Genomic DNA, 13,528 nt, shown 5'->3' on the forward strand with positions numbered 1-13,528 from the left:
GATTCGATTAAGAAGCGAAGGGAAATTTCTGCCATTCATCTGTGTGAACAGAACCCATAAGGAATTACATCCAGAAAGAAAGGCCAGTAAGAGTTGCTGTGCTGATCCTGTAGTCGTTAAATGCCTTATTTAACTTGTTGAAAATAGTATTTAAATATATAATATTTAGATCTATGTTTACATTAGTCCATATTTATACCCAGTAAGTTGTCTGAGAATGTGGATGGCTTAACTCAGTGTTCAAGAATATGAATTCCTTTTTTTTTTTTTAATGTGGCTAGAAATGTTAATTGTGTGACCTGTGTTTTTGTATTTTCTCTCAAAAAATATTTAGAATCAAACATCAATAATGGATCCAGGTAATGTTGCTTTTATATCCTCAATACATGGTACCTGAATTACATTCTCTTCATAAATCTCACACACACACACATCCATTACCATCAAGTCCATTCCAACTCTTAGCAACCTCTAGAACAGAGTAGAATTGCCCCATAGAGTTTCCAAGGAGCGCCTGGTGGATTCAAACTCCCGACCTTTTGGTTAGCAGCCGTAGGTCTTAACCACTATGCCACCAGGGCTTCCTCATGAATCTCAGGCCACCGGAAATTAGAAGTATTATATATGTATAGAAAGAGGTATGTCTCTTAAGAATCAGGCATCATGTCACCAACAGCTAGAAATTTTGACACTATTTGCAGATTATTAAACCAACAGAAAGGATGTTCAAGCAGAATAGGGTTAAGCATTAGAATTCCAGGATTTAAAAAAATAAAAAAGCTCAAAACCATTTAATTTTGAGAATTGGTGTATAGCAGAGCTAAAACCCCACATTGGCCAGACGGATTCAGCGCTTATCCCACAGCTCTTAACCACTTTCCCTTCCAACCTCAACTTCTGACTTCCTCCCCGCCTACCCAAATCATTCTCATTCTTTATAGCCTCTACAATAGCAAGCAGAGTGCTGAACAGAACTTCTCTGGTTGATTACATGCTTTAGATGACTTTGGAGGGTCCATGGACTTGATAATTGTTCACGCCTGTTAATGAAAGAGGCTAAATTCACTTCCTCTATGCCATGCCTGTACCAGGTGCTAGTATTGCAAAAATAAGCCTAATAATCCTTACCTTCAAGAAACCATTAGGATGGTAAGCAAAATGCTGAGTACTAACCAACTGTCCACAGACAGAACAAATGAGCAAGCTCTGTTTCAGAAATGCCAGTTAATGTTTGGCTCTGTACATCATAATAGTCTTAATGATTTCTAAAAAAGAATACAGAAGACTTACTTGCTGAATTTCCGAACTCTCTCTACTACCGTGTTAAAATTACATCAACCTCTGTGTTAAAATATCGGAAGAGTTAAGCTAGTACATGGTAATCCACAAATATGAGATATAAACAAGAGAAGAATGTAATATCCACTGAAAAGGCTTGAGGGGGATGTTGATGTGAACCGAAGGTTGGTGGATTATGACAGGACTCATTCGACCTGATCTTATCTCCAAAACTAGTACCCAGGGAAAGATTGATGTTTTTACACATAGCGAATGATCAGGTAGATATATCTTAATTATTCCTACCTACATGTTGAAAAGGAGCCCTGGTGGTGGTCCAGTGGTCAAGAGCTTTGGCTGCTAACCAAAAGGTTAGCAGTTCAAATCCACTAACTGCTCCTTGGAAACCCTATGGGGCAGTTCTGTCTGTCTTGTAGGGTCACTATGAATCAGAATCAACTCGACAGCAACAGGTTTGGTTTGGTTTGTATGTTGAAAACAGGCTAAAGAAACCATAGATCATTTCTTAAAAGTTGCATTTTTTTCAGATACATCATGTTGCCAACTACATGAGTTAGTGAGGCATGGGTCTGTTTATCTGTATAATCTAACAAGGATACAGGTATGCAAGGGCCGAAGGAAAAAACAATTTAACTTAATTTACCATTGATCGTACCTCCATGCAGAGTTTGGGCTCCATGGACTGATGAGTGTGAATCTTGGCTCCCTCATTAACAACAGGGGACCCTAGGCAAACCACTTAACCATGTACACCTCAGTTTCCTCATTTATGAAATGAAGATGATAGTACCTACTTCGTGCAGTTATTGTGAGGATTAAGCTACGGTATGTAAAGTACCTGGTATGCCAGAAGCACTGTATATGTGTTAACTGTCATGATTGTACCTTTTCTAGCATCATTCATCTTCCTAGAAAACATACGTTGTTGTTGTATGCCGTGGAGTCAATTCCGACTTACGGCAATGCTATAGATACAGACACTACAGAGTAGAGCTGCCCAATAAGGTTTCCTAGGCTATAATCTTTATGAGATCAGGTCACTGGATCTTTTCTCACATGGGGTCGCTGGTGGGTTCAAACCTTTGACCTTTCATTTAGCAGTGGAGCACTTAAGCCTTGTGCCGCCAGGACTCCCTAGAGAACCTATAAGATGTTTGAGACACATACAATTTTTGCCTCAATTTCTTATTTGTGGACGAGTGATTATTATACTTTTTAACTCCCTTATATATGGAGAGAACCACAAAATTGAACCCAAAACTCAGCTAGTGGTTCCCTAGCTGACAACCCTTTACTGTCTCTCATTCTATATTTTGTGGCTCTTTGGAGACTCTCACTTGTCAGCACCACACTTTGAATTTAGCCCAGAGTTAATTCTAAGGAACAGAGGTTAGTTATCTTTATTTAAATAAAAAGAGATCTGCAGGAAATTGCACAAAATGAATAAGTAAAGTTCAGAATCTGGGTGGAAAAGCATCTTCTCTCAGCTCTTAGAGTTAAATACACTTGATCCCCATAGATTGCTCCCAGCATGCTCAGAGACAGCAAACTCAATAATAAACTCAAGAGAGCAGGCAGCCATTTTCATGTAGTCAGAAAAGGCCTTATTGCAAACCAAGAAGTTCTAAATTTGAGTCAGCCCCTCCCACCACCACCACTATTGCTCATTCTGTAGCTACTTTCAAAGAGCTAAGCCTGAACTATTGCTCAGCTGAGCCCTAGAGAGTGACAAAGACAAATTAATGGGATCCTTGTGTGCCAAAATGAAGTATGGACCCTGTCACCACCAATATATGTTAAGTCCATTAAGGTCATTTTTAATGAACTGAACTTTTCATTGGAAAGCTTTGCCAAACTTGTTGAATTAAGGGGGGAAAAACCTTTATAAATTGCAGCATAAACTAATTTCACTCCACGTGAAGAAATCGCTCATGGAAAGTATTCTGAGTTTACGATATTTTAGATTTGTATCAAAGTCTGGGGAAATGATATGCCTTAAAAACTACATTCTGGTGTTAAACTGAGAACTACAAATCCGCCAATAGCATTGTATTGTTCCAGTAGGTTTCTAGTCCCTGGGACATGGCTTTTTAAATAATCAGACTAGCCTCAAGGAAAACTTTGAAACTGTAGTCTGTTCACATAGGTCAGAAGAGCAAAGAGAGACAGGTGGTCTGCAACACGTGCCACGTCCTCATTTTCCACTTGTGGTGAGAGTAATTTGGCTCCATTCGTATCTGCTGCATTCAGTTAGTGGCCTATCTTCCTTTTTCCTCAAAACTTTGTACGTGTTGAGTTTTAAAGAGTAGATAGGAAAATAGGACCTCTCCTTGGGTCCTTCTAACCCAGGAACAACTCCAAAATGCTCCAGAGCCTTTACTGTTGAGTGGCTGATGGGGTGATCAGGTAATGTGTGACCAAAGCATCCTGTGTGTATTACTGAAGGTAGCCTCTGGGTCAAAGTTGCTTGCAAATCCTTCTGTTCTATAAAATAGCATTTTTACTGAGGTTTAATTGAAGTGAGATAGACATAGAATTTAAACTTGTATCAATTTATATGATAAACCAACACCTCATCAAGATGACATGAGGCCAACACACACTGCCTAAGTACAGTTCTAAGAAATAGAAGTGAATAAACCCACTATAGCTACTCAACTGGGTGCAATAACTTTAGAAGATGGTTACAAATGCATACAACAGGAAATGGTTTTTGTTTCTTCATGTAGTGCCTGCAACTGAGATGTATGGTTTAATGTCTTAGAGTTTTCTAGACTGTTTCCTCTTTATCTGGCTTGATTTCAACCTTCTGTCCCAAGCAGAAGTGCAATACCAAGTCACTCATAACATCAACTCTTACCTTCCTGGTCATCGGTTCGTTTATTCATTTGAAAAAAAAAATATTGAGCACATATTAAGTGGCAGACTCCATGCTAAGCACCAGATCGAATAGATACAGAGAGAGAGAGGCTGTTAGTTCTGCTTCATAGGGATTTTGGTCTAGTAAGAAGAGAGTTATTGTATAAAGACTGACATTGTGGTTATTAAAGCTGGTAACTTCTTTAAAAAAGTTAAGAGGTGCTCTAAGAGAGTCTAAAAGGGATTTAAGAGAGTTTTTTAACCAATAGGTGTGGAGCCCTGGTAGCATAGTGGTTAAGAGCTTGGCTGCTAACCAAAAAGGTTGGCAGTTTGATTCCACCAGCCACTCCTTGGAAACCCTATGAGGGATTTCTACTCAGTCCTATAGGAACGCTATGAGGTGGAATCGACTTGAAGGCAACAGGGGTACAGGTAACCAATAGGTGTGGAGGTTGGGAGGTTCTCTTTGGGAAGAGACCTGTAAACTGAGACCTAAAGGATGAGTGGGAGTTATTCCCAGGTGAGAAGAGTGAGGAGAGTTGTCCTGGGAGTGGTCCACACGTGGTAAAACCATGAGTCAGGATAGAATGACACATTTAAGAAATTGAAAGAAGACTAGTGTGGCTGGAGGTAGTGGCCGGGGACGTGGCGGGGGTGGTAGGAAAGAAATGGTGGGAGACGGAGAACAGCATGATGCAACTTTGGCAAAGCATTTGTCTTTTATTCTAGCTATAGTGGTAAACAGAGCTCAGGTGGCACAGTAGGTAAGAGCTACGGCTGCTAACCAAAAGGTTGGCAGTTCAAACCCACAGCTGCTCCTTGGAAACCCAGGGGGGCAGTTGTACTCTGTCATGCAGGGTCGCTATGAGTTGGAATTGACTCAACAGCAATGGGTTTATAGTGGTAAATAGTTAAAAGCTGTACATTTGAAGATCTCCCTGGCAACAATCTGAAGAATGGACTAAGAGAGGAAGAAAAGAGATTAACATCTGTCATGGTCATCCAGTAGAGAGAGATGACGGTAGCTTCAATGGCCTTGGCTTACAGGGCAGCTTGAAAGGCAGTGTAGTGAGCTCTTAACCATTGGACCACCAGGGCTCCTTTATTAGAATTTAACAAATTTTATTTATAAAGCATTTAAAGTAGTGCCTGCCAAATTAAAAACAAAAACAAAACAGTTGCCATCAAGTTGACTTCAGCTCATGGCTACCTCATGTGTGTCGGAATAGAACTGTGATCCATAAGGTTTTCAATGGCTGATTTTTCAGAAGTCGATCATCAGGCCTTTCTTCCAAACTGCCTCTGGCTGGACTCAAACCTGCCACCTTTCTTCCTGCTGGCTTTTCTGTTACTGTTAAAGAAGAGCAACTTTTTGATAGACAACAGGGCTTCTCCTTTAGTAAGACGCCTTCTCATACCTTGTCTGGAAGCATATCAGAGAAAGGCTAGGTCAGGATCACAAGATGACTTTAACAAAATGCTCAAGTATATGAGGTCCCAGGCTTTCAAAGAGGCCAGTAGTCTCTGGAATCATTGGAACTCTCAGAGAACTCTGATCCCCAGAAGCATTCCTCTGTAGAATAAAGTCTCTTTCACAGGGAAATTGTGGCCTTTAATGCAGTCAGCCTTTCTTCCCCTGCTTCTAGCACTGAGCATTTTTTTTTTTTTGCAAGAAAGCCATTGAAACATTCTTGCAGAGAGGCCAGCTGCCTCTCAGAGAACCCAAAAGGGCATCATTACCATGAGGAAATGAAGTGTGCTACATGGAAAATGCCACTTAAATATAGTTCTCTCAATACTGCTTTGGTGTGTTTTGGAATTGGGTCCTCCCCTTACTGATTAGCAGCTCTAGACAGGGGTAGTCACTGAATTTTTTTTTCAAATAAAGCTGCATTGGTAGCTGCATCAAAATTGTTGTTTGTTGTTTTAATTTCCAGGATCATTCTAGCTTGTACTACTGGGGAATCTTATAGTTCTGAAGACCCTCAGGTGCCAGGCATGATACTTAAGGATTTGAGGAGCCTATGAAAGGAAGTGTTTTGTGGAGTGGTCCTGTGGACCCTTGGAAAAATCGTGCTTGGAGACCTTGACATGAGTTGCATAACTAGCATGAATTATTTGCAGCTCCAGAGATTTGCAAGCTAACAAAAGCAGCTGAAAAATACTTCCATAATTCCACATTTGAATCAAGTATGCTTGACTAAAAAATCTTTCATAGTAAGTTAGGTTCTCATTTATGGGGAATGATTTAGGTAAAGATCTAAGTCAGTGTAGAGGAATGTTTTGGGTAAGTGTTCTCCCAAAACTTTCATGTTCTAGTTGTATTTTTAAATAATTATTGTAAGGTTGTCTTGGTATTATGAACTTTACAAGTAATCGTAAAATTCCAAAAGTGATTCAGCTGAAGAGGTGCTTTCTCTTTGTAGCCCTTTGAAGGTTTTGTTGTTGATGTTGTTCACTTATTTTGAAGGAGCTTTTTTTATCTTCACTTTTAATTTCGTTGAAAGACATTAAATAACTCAAAAGTTTTGTACATGAGATCCTCTGAGTTTAAGTGAGAGGTAGACAAAAGTAGCAGTAAAAAAGAAGTGTTTTCCCTCCCCTGTTCCAAATTTCTTTCCCACCTAGCAGCAATTTTTTTTTTCCTCCTCTGTCCAAATGCCTCTTCTGTCAAGATTCCAAAAGGCCCCACTTAAATTTAGGTAACTGTACCTTTTCCTGAAGATTTTACTCCCGTAATGTCTCAAAGGTGCCCCAAAGATGCCCCAGGATCAGGAGAAAAGCCAACTTTTCAAGACTAAAGAAGAAGAGAAAGGAAGATAGGGTTAAAAATAAGATGAGGTGTTTTGGAGTAACATATTATAACCACTGGAGTTCGGTAACTTTTACCCCCAAATGAAATATTTACATAAAATAGTTTTTGGTTAGTTCAGGATAAAATTGCTTATACAGTATTTTATTGTTTCAATTGCTGGTTTCCCTTTGCAGCCACTTGATAAAATCTTTAAATGATAAAAACCATAATTCTCATGCAAATATAAAATACCTGTCAAAGATTTTATTTACTTCAGTGATTAATGGGGGAACCAGTAAGGTGTAGCAACCAATTAAAAGTAATATTAAAAGAACCATACGTATTTAGGTAAATGAGAATAGTGAAATTAGTTTACATATAGATGCAACATGAGGCTATCCACGGTGCAACAGTCAATTGCATTCCATTAGACAAAAGAAATTTGCATTTTTATAAATAAAAAATATTGGCATTATCATCAGTTTTCTGCAACGTCCAAGCTATTTGCTCTGGAGTCAACCCTGACGCATGGCAACCCCAGGTGTATCAGAGTAGAACTGTGCTTTCATAGGGTTTTCACTGGCTAATTTTTCTGAGGTAAATCACCAGGCCTTTCTTGCCAGGCACCTCTGGGTGGACTTGAGCCACCAACCTTTCAGTTAGCAGCTGAACATGTTAACCATTTGCACTACCCGGGGACTCCTTCTGCAACTTACTGAGTGGTAAAATAGCTCAAAGACAATGAAAGGCTGAGATGGGAAGGAGGCACTAAGTGGGACACCAGGTAATCTTTATGATCCGTTTCAAAGTCTTCTTTAATTTTTGTCTATACTATTCAGTTCATTCCCTCCTCTCTCCTCATCCTAATATCATGTCACCACTTTCATACACACACAAACAACAAATGAAGGAGGAGAAAACCACAATTCCTATAGGCTCATAACTTTAAATGTTATAAGACCAAAACTCTATGCCCAAATTAAGTATTTCTATTATGATTTCCTGCAAGTTTCAATTTACATTTTGAAACTAGAGCATTAGGTTAGTAACAGCCAACAAAATATTGCACGTGTAATGCTATTCTTGGAGCCCTGGTGGCACAGTGGTTAAGAGCTCAACTGTTAACCAAAAGGTTGGCAGATCGAATCCACCAGCCACTCTTTGTAAACCCTAAGGGGCAGTTCTACTCTGTCCTGTAGCGTTGCTATGAGTCAGAATCAACTCAACAGCAATGGATTTTAAAGCTCTTCTTATTGTGAATATGCCCAATGATTTTTTAACCAAAATGTATATGAGAAAGTAGAAGAAATACAATAGAAGAAAAGGAAAAGTTAAGTATCTTTGTTACAGACTATATGTGCATAAAAGTAGAGCCTAACTCTAGCTACTATCTGTGATGACATAAGACTAATTAACCAAGAATGGTTTCTGTTTAGCAATATGTTAATAAAATGATTGTTTTTATTTTCTTATTTTACTACATACTTCTGACTCATAATAGTCCCTAATAAACTTAGCCTCTTTAGGATTTTACCAGTGAATTTGATTTTCAGTTTTCTTCTTCATCAAATGGAGAAAGCTTACAAATAGAAGACCAGACAGAAGCATAAATCATTCATTTGCCAGTTCGTTTTTTAATTTTCTGGAGATGAGAAAACTAAATGCAGGAACTGTATCAGTCACTTCAAAACCTCAGGCCAATCTTTTAAAGAATTTCATTTACCCAGCCATTCTTCATTCACCCCACAATAGCCCTGCTAACAAACATTTTTTTTTAGTTACCCTCTTGAGCTTCTTCAGGGCTTCAAACCAGTTTGAACCAGTTTAGTCATGGCTGACGAAGCGAAATCAGCACAGACCCCAATTTTTTTTTTAATTTGGGTGATAGAGAACCATAGCCAGTATGGGAAAAACTAGGGTCAAAGCCCTGTAATGGGAGATTCAAAAGAGGCATAGTGAGCCTTTTCAGAGCCTGATGCATGAAATTGGATTATGCCATGACTGTGGAAAGCAACACATTCAAAGCAGTGCAGTTGGCCGCCATCTTTGAGCAGGACACTGCTGTTTCCGACTTTGTGCAAAATCCAACAGGCAAGAGATTCGATTGCTATGCGATACTTATGCTGCCCTTGTTCTCTAAAAGGGAGTCTAAGCTTGTAGCAGGGCTTCTACTGATAATTTTTCCCATTCTGGTTATGGTTACGGTTCACCCAAATTTTAAAAAATTCAGGTCTGTTCCAGTCTCACTTCCTTGGCCATGGGAAGAACTGGTTCAAAGCTCTGGAGCTTCTAAATGAAAGCTAAACCTTTTTGTGTTTTTCAGTAACAATAAATGCCTCAATTAAAAAAATCAGTTGTACATTTTGCACATGAAAATGATTAACATACTGATAAAACACCTATTGCTCTTATTTTTGAAGTCCCACTTTAAACGTTCTAACTCAGCAAGTACTATTCAAGATGAAATTTCTAAGCCTTATATTTAAACCTCCAAGCTCACTTGTCTGCCCTCTCACTGACCTTACTTCCTCCCACTTGTGGCCAGAAAGCTCAAGATAGTAAATACATAGTTGGGAGATCTTGGATTGTTGGGAGAAGCGTCTTATGAAAAACAGTTATTACTCATTTGCCATTTGCACTATCAGATGTTTTTCTTTGGAAATATAATCTCCTGCCTTCAATAAGACAGAATGTATCATACAGCGTGTGCACTAGTGAAATTGAAATGACTACCAAAAGATAGTACCACCTAAAACCAAATTATTTTTAACTGCTATAAACTTAATGAAGGCCTGATAGTAATGGGATGGGAGATAAGTCAATAAGGCTGCTTTACGTTTGATAAGATGCTCATTTGAGAAACATAAAGCCGATGTTTATTGTTTTTTCTATTAACCCTATAAGCTCAGACAGAAATACATTCTCGTGTGTACACACATACACACACATACATATATACATACATACATTTTTTCATTTAGACATACTGCTTTAAACAAGCTTTAATCATTGCAGCAAGTTCATGGGGCATGTCCTTTCTACTTTGTGTGCTTTTGGTGTATCTTCCTGATCCTGGAAGGAGACCAAATGCAAAGTGATTCACATCATAAGCAAGAAGGGCTGAGGGTACGGTTTGTGCATCATTTATATCCTAGATTTCATCTGGGCCTCACTTTGGAAGAAAGAACATAAGCAAATCAAGTTGGTTACTTGTCAGTCACCAACATGGAAAAAGAAAAACTAATACCTAAAATAAGTTTCAGTGATCGTCTTAGTTACCTAAAAACCAAAAAAAAAAAAAAAGTGGTACTGTAACACAAATAACCTAAGTGGGTGGCTTTAAAGAACAGAAATTTATTTTCTCACAGTTTTGGAGGCCGTAAGTTGAAATCGGGATCTCAGCATCGTTGATTTACTTGTCGATAGCTTCAGTGTTCCTTGATTCTTTGGCTTGTACATGATTCTTACATGGCATCTGTCTCCTCCATGTGTATGTTTCTGTGTCTGTTCCAGTCTTCTTATAACTCAGAAGTGATTAGGTTTAGGACCCACCATAAACTGATATGACCTCCTTAATATAATAAAAGAAAAATCTTATATCCAAAAGGAATCACATCCACAGGTTCAAGGGTCAAGAATTCAACACATAGTTTTGGAGAGACAATTCAATCCGTAACATTCCTCCCCTTAGCCCCCCAAAATACATATCCTCCTCATGCTTTTTGGTTTTTGCCTCATGTGTAAAAACACATTCACCTTATCACATCATCCCCCAAAGTCTTAACTCATTCAGCATCAACTCTAAATCCGAAATCTCATCTTCTGAATCATCTAAATCAAACATGGATGAATCTCTGGGTGTGTTTCATCCTGAGGGAAGACTTTTTCCATCTGTAGACCTGCGAAACCTAGAATACAAGTTATCTGCTTCCAAAGTACAATGGTGGAACAGGCACAAGGCAGGCATTTCCATTCTAAAAGGGAAAAATTGGAGGGAAAGAAAGGGTCAGGGATATAAAGCAAGTCCAAAGCCTAGCGGGGCAAATAACATTAGCTCTCAAGGCTTGAAAATAATTCTCTGTTCTCCAGGCAACTGGGTAATGGCCCCACCCTCTGGGCTCTGAAAATTTGCCAAACGCCATGGATTTTGGGTGGCCCCATTCTCTTGACCCACTGAAATGGTAACCACAGCCTTCAGAACTGAGGTGTCAGCAAAACTTTGAGATCTATTCCTCCTTGGCATCTCTACCAAATATTCTACAGAAGGGGTTGGCAAGTGACAGCCCACAGGCCAAATCTAACCTGTTCCACCACCACAACCCCTTATTTTTGTAAATAAAGTTTTATTGGAACTCATCGATGTTCATTTGTTTACATATTGTCTTTGGCTGGTTTTGTGCTATAAATGGCTCAGCTGAGTAATTGTGACAGAGCCCACATGACCCAGAAGCCTAAGATATTTTCTAAAATATTTCTGGCTCTTTACAGAAAAAGTTTGCTGACTCTTGTTCTGTTGTAATAATCACTGAAGAAGGCTATTATAGGCAACAGAACAATAATCCTTGCTGTATAGGGACAGCTAATAGGGTGCAGTTGTTTTTGAGGTTTTGTCATCTATTTTATTTGAAAAAAAAATCTTGGCCCCACATTATTAAAGAGGCAGTATTTATAACACTATTGTCAAAGTTGGCAGGCTTGTCATTTGCTTTTGTATGGGTTTTTTTTTTTATACAAAATAGTTTAATATGCATTTTGCTTTATGTCTGCACCTGTGTTTATAAAATTCATTGCTATTGTATTTGTCATGATTATCATTCCAGGTACAAGGCAAGTATATGTGAATGTGTCATAAGAGGGTTAAATTATTTTGAATGCCGATTTTGTTTTTACATTTCTAAAAACCAGCTACATTGGCATTATTTAAAGAGAGAAAGAACTTTAATCTTTTAGAAGACTGTTTTCTCCCAAGTTCTCTAGGTGCCAGAAGATCGAGGCAAGAATCTAAAAACAAGAGAAGGAGGTACAATTGTGATAAGAATTTCATGGCGATAATTTGGGTTGGCCATTCCTCCCTTTGTTTGCCTTTCTAACAGGGTTGTATGGTGACTTTGTTCTCTGCTAGTGGATGGCTTTTCAAAGATAGCAGGAATCAGACCCTTCTTTTGAGGGACTCCTGCCATGCCTCAGGGTTCTGTGAGTGGTACACAGTTAAGCAATCAGCAACTAACCAGAAGGTTGTCAATTCGAACCCACCCAGAAGCACCTTGGAAGAAAGACCTGGCTCTCTGCTTCTGAACGATCACAGCCATTGAAAACCTTATGGAAGGATGTTCTACTCTGAAAGGCATGAGGTCGCCATGAGTCGGGATCGACTTGACAGCAACTGGCTTGGGTGTTTGGTTTGCCATGCCTCAGAGCACAGTATGCTGATGTGGGGGAAGTCTGGCTTTCATGGCTAGATCACCTCTGCTCCATGGGAAGCCTAGGCTCAGGCCCAGGAAACATCTTTGTTGTGTTCCTTCCAATTTGAAAACTTGGATTGGTTTGCTGTTAGAATTTCAATTTCCCTAAACTAGATCTGAACCATTTGCATTTGCTAGGATTGAACACTCTAACCTTCTTATCAGTTCTTTACTTTTCTGCCAAAGTCAAGGTTAAGGAGCCAGGTTTGCATGCCTCCTCAGCACGACTCCCTGTGAGAAAGCAATGGGATCATGGAAAAATAAAAATTTCAATCCCAAAGTTCTTTCTCCACATTATTATACTAACTTTTTGAAAATGGTAGTGGTTCCCTCTGGGCTTTTTCCCCTAGGCCCCTCTCAAGGTTATTTCACTGTGGCCATTGTTGTTTTGGGGGGAATCAAGGGAGACCTTTCTTCGGAATTTGGACCTTGTCCTACATTCTAGAGAAACTTGGGGAAAAATAAAGTTCTTTCTCAAGTGGCTTCTTTTGGGAGATGGGCGTGGAGGTTGTTGAACAAACTTATATGAATGCAGAACCTCTCATTTACTGTGACAGGCCTGTGGATTTAAATTTGTAGCATGGTTTTTCTCTGTGATATAAAAAGAATTGGAGTTCAGACTAATTCAAAGAATGTGTGAGGAGCAAGACTTTGCTCCATTCTTGGAAACTTACAAGAAAACCTCTTTATGCATATAAATAAATTTTGGGAAGTATGCTGAACAGAAAAGCAAAGAAAGTTATAGAATATGAGATCAACCTAAAAAAAAAAAAATACTTCCTTAAATATCTCCAAGGGCTTACTTTGTTATAGTTTTTAGTGTCAATATTAGTAGGCTATAAGAATAGCTAGCATCTTGCAGTAGGCACAAGTGCTGAGATTTAGAACGCAAGAGAAGAAATCACCCATCCCCTGCCCTGAAGAGCTACCATAGTGGGTGCAAAGCAGGGAGTAAGCAGGTGGTCTGCGACTGGAATGTCTTACAGCTGGGAGTTCGTGTGACGCTCGTAAAGAAACCAATCCAGAAACAGAGGCAAATGAGCTCATGAACTAAACTGAAGCACCCATCACAGGACAGGGCACCAGAGCCCTGCGCATGCCCCCAAGAAAGCCT

General features: G+C 39.2%; 1 protein-coding gene across 6 annotated transcripts in view; it reads left to right on the forward strand.

Annotated features, from left to right (window-relative positions):
- The window catches only part of ADAMTSL1 (ADAMTS like 1), a 389,033-nt gene that overhangs the window by 205,884 nt on the left and 169,621 nt on the right, over positions 1–13,528 (forward strand). The window lies entirely within an intron of this gene.

Source organism: Elephas maximus, chromosome 9 (assembly GCF_024166365.1).
Source record: "Elephas maximus indicus isolate mEleMax1 chromosome 9, mEleMax1 primary haplotype, whole genome shotgun sequence".
Classification (NCBI taxonomy): Eukaryota; Metazoa; Chordata; class Mammalia; order Proboscidea; family Elephantidae; genus Elephas; species Elephas maximus.